Here is a 7,870-nt window from a genome sequence, read left to right on the forward strand (position 1 = left end):
AACAAAAAGGATCTGGATATTCTGCTAAGGCATTTCAGCTATTTTGTACTCAATAGAAACTTGATCAAGGGCAGGTGATCCTTGTAAAACTTGGATGTGGAGTTGTGGAGCATGCCAACAGCTCCTTGATAATGTAACTTCTAATCATAAAAAGGAGAAGTAATGTCCCCATTCTCCACATAATACACTAAACAGTGGAGAAGACTGATCTTGCCCTAATTTGGGCAGGTTTGTATATTCTTGCAAGAAAATCAGCCAGAATGTTTGAGATGCATGTTTCAGAGAAAAACCGGAGTTGAGACCGTGGGAGCCTGCCCAAGCCAGTGTTCCTGACCCTTGATGTCATAGCATCTACAATCCTTGAAAGAAATGAGGCAGTATGTTTCTGAGTTTCAGTTTCTCAACAGACTGGTCATCTTGCAAGTTGATGGACAAAAAATCTTTGGCATCACTGCTGGCGTGTATGCATCTATTGCTGTTGCTGTTACAGCAGCCACTGTATCTGGAATTGCCATCTCAGTCTGTAACTATAGACACCAAGGTGGATAAACTGGCAGGGGAAGTAACAGAGACTCTTAGCATTCAGAGACCCATGAATAACTTAGTTCAGGTAGCAAGTTTAAATCTTAATCAACAAATACCCATCAATTGGCCAATGAAATTATTAGGATAAATGTTGTAATTTTGTGACAGAATGAATTGCTTTCAGTCCTACACTGGGATCCCTTAGCATGTATACCAGGGGTTTTTCCACTTCACACTGCAGTGGTTTCGAAGATCATGTGACCTTTTATTTGTTCTGGAAATCTCTGTGATGGCCCACCTAAGTTTAATGGGCAATTCCCAGGAAATTTTGACATTCACAGAAGATTAAAATGGACTACATTAATGAATTAATGCCAAATTAACAATGCAGTGCTTGGTGAGGCAGTGACAGACCTTTTTTCCATCCTCTGTGGAAAATGCTGGCATAAATCCCCAATACTAGATGAAATTTAAGCAGAGGATAAAATATATTTATGACATATTTTACTACAAACCAATTCACTCAAAACAAGCATCAAGGCTGAGGCGACACATACATTTAGTCCAGGATGTGGGATGCAGGGGCAGGGGTATCTCTGTGAGTGTGAGAGCCACGTGGACCACTGAGCAATTCAAGGATGGCCATGACTACACAGAGAATTTCCCTCTGTGTTGACATATTTTTATTGTGAATGTGTTATGACCATGCTCATTCTAGGGCCCAAATGTGGAGGTAATAGACAACTTGAGTATGTTGCCATTACCCTTCAGTCATTAAAGTTTGAAGACACAAGTTATTTTCACATATTTGTTGGCAATCCTTTCCTAGTTAAATCATCTCCCAGAACTTAGATCTTCCACCTGTTTGTGTTTTCTCATAAAATTGTGCCCCAAGATTTTGTAATCTCTCAGAGGGCTGAACTAGACATGGGCTTTCTGTAGCTCAGGCAGGACTCCTGCTCTTGTATTGAAAGACCCCCAGAGAGGGGAGACCCTCACTCAAGTCTCAGGATGACTCGACCCCCAAGAACTCAGGCGAGACCATCCTTGCTGCAATCACACGAGGTTTATTGACAGGAACCAGCTCGCTGGGGTCAAGACTTGTATCCCACGCAGGGGTAGAGGAGTTAGACCCCACCTGGCTGGGAATAGGGGTTTTTAAAGGAAGAAACCACAACCATAACAAGAATTCCAGTGGAAGGTCCTAGGAGAATCACAAGGGGAAACTCCCTGTTCTTTTAAGATTGTAAGATTCTAATCTAACTTTTTAGGGTTAGCCTTTTCTTGCAACAGAGTTACTGGACTTGCTATAGCTTTTGTGATCAGCTTCGTGGAACAAAGCCATTCTAACCTTGTGGTAATCACATAAGTGTTATCAGCCAGTTCCAGGAAAAGAGTTACTGGCCCGGCCAGTCACCGTGTACTCTAAGACTTTCTTTGTCTGCTAAGGGGGTCTTCTTCATTCTGGCCTTTCATCTCCCCACTTCTTCTAGTTCCTAGTTCTAATCATAGAACTAGATATCAATATCTTCATAATATTGATTTTCTTGACCTTGTACAGAGCCATATTGCTGGCACAACATTAAAATCTGAACAGCACTTATTCTTTCTCTAATGAAGGTAACTAGCCTATTTAATACACATCGACCTAAGATCAGGAGCAAAAGCAAAATCAAGAAATGTCCCATAAGGGAGGATATCAGAGTAGTCATCCAAGGGGATCTACTAAACCAGCTTTTAAACCATCCTTGATGTGTTTCTCTGTCTCTCTGTCTTTTGTCTAACCTCTAAGTTTACTCATGGAGTCTTTAATTACTCTTGAATGGTCTACATAAAAGCAACATTCTTCTCTGAGAGCAGCACATAATCCTCCGTCTTTTAAAAATAACAAATCTAATCCCCTTGTATTCTGCAAAACTACTTATGAGAGGGATGTCAATGATTCTTCCAGCTGGGCAATAGATTATACTAGTGCCCTTAAGTCTTCATCCACAGCTACTCTTAATTCACTAAAGTAGTGAGGGGCCTGTATTAGGGCAGCGGTAACCTGTCCCAATGCCAGCAGCTACCCCAAGGCCCAAGATTACTGCTGACGTCAAAGAGATGTGTTCTCTCAGAAAGTGGGTGGGGCACTTGTCAAATTCATCCTCAAGCCTGTTGGCTGGATGATAAAGGACTCTAGGCATTAGCTGCACAAGCACACAGTAATCTTTGGTGTCATTGAAGACTGACGTTGACACGCAAGATGTCAGGCCTGTACTACAAGCCCACCATTTATCTATGCCAGGAACCAAGTACCGGGTGTCAGAAGTTTTAGGGCTCTTATGAGTCTTATTACATAAACATTTGTAAGCAGCTGGTGGGTTTCCCAGGCAGGTCCCTCTGCCTGTTACATCAGTAAGGGCCAACCTATGACTAGTCCCCCATACATAAGCATCTGGGCTAGTGGTGTTATTGAAGGTCCCAGACACTGCAATTCCTTCATAATAAGGAGGTCCTGAAGTTGGGCAGACCCAACAAAACTCAATATGTTAGGATTAGGGCTGTTTAGGGCAGAGAAAGCCCCCTGTATCAAATCTAACAATCTCTGTCCAGTGGAAGGCATTGCCAGAAAAGAGTTACCTAAGGTAGACATAGGTGCAGGGCTAAGGAACACGAGTTCCTTTCGGGAGTATGGGGGATGGAGGGCTCTGATCAGGTCAAACTTTGTTAGGCCCAACTGGTAGAGGGGAGGGGCTCTCTATCCAAGTCTCAGTGTCATAACCAATCCCGGATCATCTCCTGAATCTTAATCCCCAGCTCATGCCCCTAACCCATTCCAGCGATCTCTTACCAGAGTCTGGAAAGGTTACATTTAGGGGATTACAGTAAGGGGTTCTGCTTTAGGGTCCATTCCTCATCTGTTTGACCCTAGAACTGATGGAAGAACAGGTAGGCCTATCAGTATGGTTTGTCTTAACTGTCATCAAGTCCCAAGACGAAGAAGGTTTCCACCAGGAATCCCCGGTAGTCTCCCATCCCCATGCCTTACAGTAGAAGGACTCAGGGCCCCCGCACTTCACTGCTTGTGGGTGAGACCTACCTTCCCTAGGGCAAATGTACAAATCTGCTTCCCATATTGCACAGCGGGTGAGTGGATTACTGCATCCTGGGCCAGTGCCCACTCTTCCAACAGTGGGTAAATTAGTTGGGAGATAACTACATCCCAAGAATCCAGTCCCGCCACTAAATGGCATACATCAGGGGTTACAGTGGGCCACCACGTCCAGGGTGGGGCAGTCTTGGAAATTGACCAGACTACATCCCCAGTTTGTGATATCACCTGCCAGGTTAAATTTTGGGGGGCATGAGAGTTGTTATCCTTCACCTGAGCTATGCTCACGACACAGGCACAGCTTAAGAGGATCCATAGTTTTTTTCCAGTTTCCATTCTTTTTTTTTTGTAGTTCAGGGGCTTGCTTTACGTGGGAGGTGTGGATCCAAGCAGAGATGCCTTCAACCTTCACTGCTGTAGGGGTCGTTAGGAGCACCAAATATAGTCCTTTCCAATGAGGCTCTAGATTCCCAATTCGGTGCCACCAGACAAAGACAGCATCCCCTACTTGGAACTGGTGTGGCATTTGTGAATCTTCAGCCTTATACACCTCTTTAATTGTTCCCAGATCTGGCATCTGCCCACCGCGAGGGCCTTTAGGTGGGCATATAAAGGTTTAGAAAGAACAGCATCAGGATTATTTATTCCACGCGACTTAGTGAGCGGTGACGGTACCCCACACAGGATCTCATAAGGGGTGAGTTTACATTTTCCTAGGATGTTCCAAACTTGGAACAGGGCAAAGGGAAGGAGAGCTGTCCAGTCATTCCCACCGATCTCTAAGGCTAATTTTATTAGGGTCTCTTTTATTGTTCTATTTATCCTTTCTACCTGATCAGAGCACAATGAAATTTCCAGTTGATCCCCAGTTGGGTGGCCAGTCCCTGGCTTACCTGGCCAACAAAGGCAGGTCCATTATCAGACCCGATTACCTTGGGTATCCCAAACCTCAGGATATTTCGTCTAGAATCTTCTTAGTCACCATGCTGGCCATCTCAGCTTTGGTGGGGAAAGTTTCTATCCAGCCTGAAAAGGTATCTATAAAAACTAATAAATACTTGTTACCATATCTGGCTTTCTTGATTTCTGTAAAATCTACCTCCCAGTAGGCTCCAGGTTGATCACCCCTGAGCCTCTTCCCAGGAGTACATATGGAGTGTCCTGCATTAACCATAGCACAGGCCTTGTGGTTCTTAGCTATTTCTTCTGCCAAATCAGAGAGTCCTATAACATAATAGTCGGAGGACCTAACCACATCTTTTAGTTTTTTTTTTTTTGTCCCAAGATGGGTTAGGTAATGTAGGTTGACATATTCACGTCCTTCCTTCTGTGGGAGGACTAGTTTTCCTTCTTCTATCTCCATCGCCCTGCATGGGGCTTCCTTTGTCAGCCTTAATTTCCTCATAACTTGACAGTCCCCAGGGGTGTATTTGAAGTTGGTTTTGTTGACATGACAATCTCTAGGAATTTTGACTGCTAGGATCATTGCTCCTTGAGCCGCTTGTTTAGCGGTTAGATCTTGCCATCTGGTTTCCTCTAGGCACCACATCTGGGGCTTTCTGGTACCCTGGACAATGAATGATGGCTACCATTTTTTGGTAAATGTATGGCCTTGAGGAGACTTAGAATTTCTTCTTTTGCACTCTGACTGCTTGCACTCACCTTTCAGCAAGACTATCTCTTCACTGCCATTAGAGAATACTTCTTTGAATTCCAGAATATACTGAAGACCAGCAGACACATCCAAACTCCTGGACTGAATCTCTCTAATTGTGACCTCCAGGTTGAAGATGAAAAATTCACAGTTCATTTTTGGTGTGGAGGTGAATCTTCAAAACACCACAAGAAGATATGTCAGGGGAATTGCCAATGGGGATCTGTGGTTACAAACAGATCAACACCAAGTAACACTACCACAAGTGGACCGTCAGCAGCTTCCATTTTTACTTGGAGCAAATGCAGGGGACAAACATTAAATGTCCCACTTTCTCAGCAGCAATGACACACATGAATGGTGTTTGAAAGTACACCTGAATGTGAATGACGAAGAAAAACAAAGATTACTTGTCAGTTTCCTTAGGGTTGCTCAGCTGCCCAAAGAGCCCAGTATTTACAAAGGTCCAGTTATGGATCATCAATGCAGAAGGAAAGAAATACCAAGCTTTCTTCAGATTTCTGCAAAGCCAACACTGGGGATTCGAAAGGTTCATCCTTTGAAATTTCTTCTTGTCCCAGGAGTCTTGGCTTCTCCCAGAGAAGAAACTCACCCTCCTCTGCAAGTTGACTGTGGTTGAAGACTCCTTCAGTGGCAACATCTCTTCTGAAGGCACAATGGCCCAGATCCAGGTTCCAAGGTGCAAGATGGCAGATGAGCTAGGAGAGCTGGGGGAGAATTCCCTCTTCATAGACTGCTGTCTGGTGGTAGCTGGCCAGGAATTCCAGGCTCACAAAGACATCTTAGCTGCTCACTCTCCAGTATTCAGAGCCATGTTTGAACATGACATGACAGAAGAACAACCACATTGAGATCCATGATCTGGAGCTGCAAGTCTTCAAGGCAATGAGGGTTTCATTTATACTGGGAAAGCACCAGACCTCCATAGCATGGCAGATGCTGTGCTGGCAGCTGCTGACAAGTATGGCCTGGAGCTTTTGAAGATCATGTGTGAGGATGCCATCTGCAGGGACCTCTACGTGGAGAATGCTGCCCACACTCTAATCCTGGCTGATCTCCACAGTACAGGGCAGCTGAAAACCCAGGCACTGGATTTCAATACAGCTCATACTTTTAAGGTCTCTGAGACCTCAAGCTGGAAGGCGATAGCGGGCTCATATTCCCACTTGGTGGCTGAAACATTCAGCTCCCTAGCTTCTGCTCACATCCCTTTACTGGAGCCCCCTCCCAAATGCCTGAAGCAATATTAGGATCCTCTCAGCTGTGACCTACAGGTTTATTCCAGAAGCAGCAACCAGCATTGTTACCAAGGATACCTGGGTTGACTGGGGACCATTGAGGCATTTTCAGAAAATCTGGGGAAAGACAGCATGGGGGCTCAAGCCTTTAATGAACTGAATGGCAGTTTGGAGCACGGGGAGCACTGCCTTCTAGGATAATCTACCCAGTTGCTGTACTGCTTTGCTTTCTCTACAGTGAGTCAGATACTGGGATTCAGTAGGGTTGCTGCACCAGACACATCCCAAAAGGTTTTTTTTTTTTAAGGAACCTGTCTCGACAAGACTGAACAGAGCATTTGATGAAGGATTTAGAGCAAAGGAGAAAATAAACATGAATGTTTGCTTACAAGAGACAGAGAAGAGGAAGTAGACCATTTTTTTCCTCCAAACTCATTGTGGGGGTGTGGAGGGTTGACTCAGTTGGCCAAAGCAATTGTTCCTCCTGCAGAATACCAGTTCATTAGTTCAGCTCTCAGCGTACATAGGTGACTTTTCACCCATCTCTAACTGGAGATCCAGGGGATTGAAGTCCTTTTCTTGACTCTATGGGTGCATCCATCTCTATTAACCAAAAATCTAAAGTGAATAAAATTTTACAATAAAAAAGAATTATCTATTTGATGACTGAGAAATGGATGGCTGCTGCCTCTGTAGAGGTTTTGATTCCATTCCAGCTGCTGCCAAGGGAGGACCCAACAGTTCTTTGTGTTTCTAATAAAAACAGTCAGGTTTAGTGTCCCCACCAAATCCAACCCCTCAAAGTCATGGGGACCCAGAAAAGATGTAAAATGCAAGAACTGTTAAGCCTTTGGACAAAGGGCAAGAAACAGATTGTGTCCCATGAAACATTGGAATGAAGCCCTTCTTGCCCAGCATCTGGGGTCAAAACTTGACAAGGAGAAGCTGAAAACAATGAAGGCCCAAGAGCTCCAGACTCCAGGAATATTTAAAAATACTGAGGGAGAGGAGAAGAAATGCAAGAAGTGCTTCCATGGAAAACTCTACTTCAGAAATTTCCCAGAAACTCTCCAGAGAAGAGGATGAGGAGCTGCGAAGAACAAGTAGAATTTTGTTCCCTTTTGAGAAAACCTACCAGACCAATGCTTTTTCAAATGACCAAGAAGAAAACATCAATGGGTCCTGTCTCAATTGGTCTCCCCCAGACACACCCACTATGAGAAGAACCAAACCGTTATGTTCTTATAAAAAGGGACAAGAAGAGAACACTAATGGATTAGTAAACTCACATGATAGAGGATTATCAGACACCCTGAAGTCCAATTTGAGCAACTGCCA

At 44.2% G+C, this 7,870-nt stretch overlaps 1 pseudogene; it reads left to right on the top strand.

Annotated features, from left to right (window-relative positions):
* The first annotated feature begins 5,659 nt into the window (after positions 1–5,659).
* Positions 5,660–6,779, top strand: LOC100753991 (annotated as a pseudogene).
* The last annotated feature ends 1,091 nt before the right edge of the window (positions 6,780–7,870 follow it).

The sequence above is a fragment of the Cricetulus griseus genome, unplaced genomic scaffold, assembly GCF_003668045.3.
Source record: "Cricetulus griseus strain 17A/GY unplaced genomic scaffold, alternate assembly CriGri-PICRH-1.0 unplaced_scaffold_27, whole genome shotgun sequence".
In the NCBI taxonomy this organism is placed as follows: domain Eukaryota; kingdom Metazoa; phylum Chordata; class Mammalia; order Rodentia; family Cricetidae; genus Cricetulus; species Cricetulus griseus.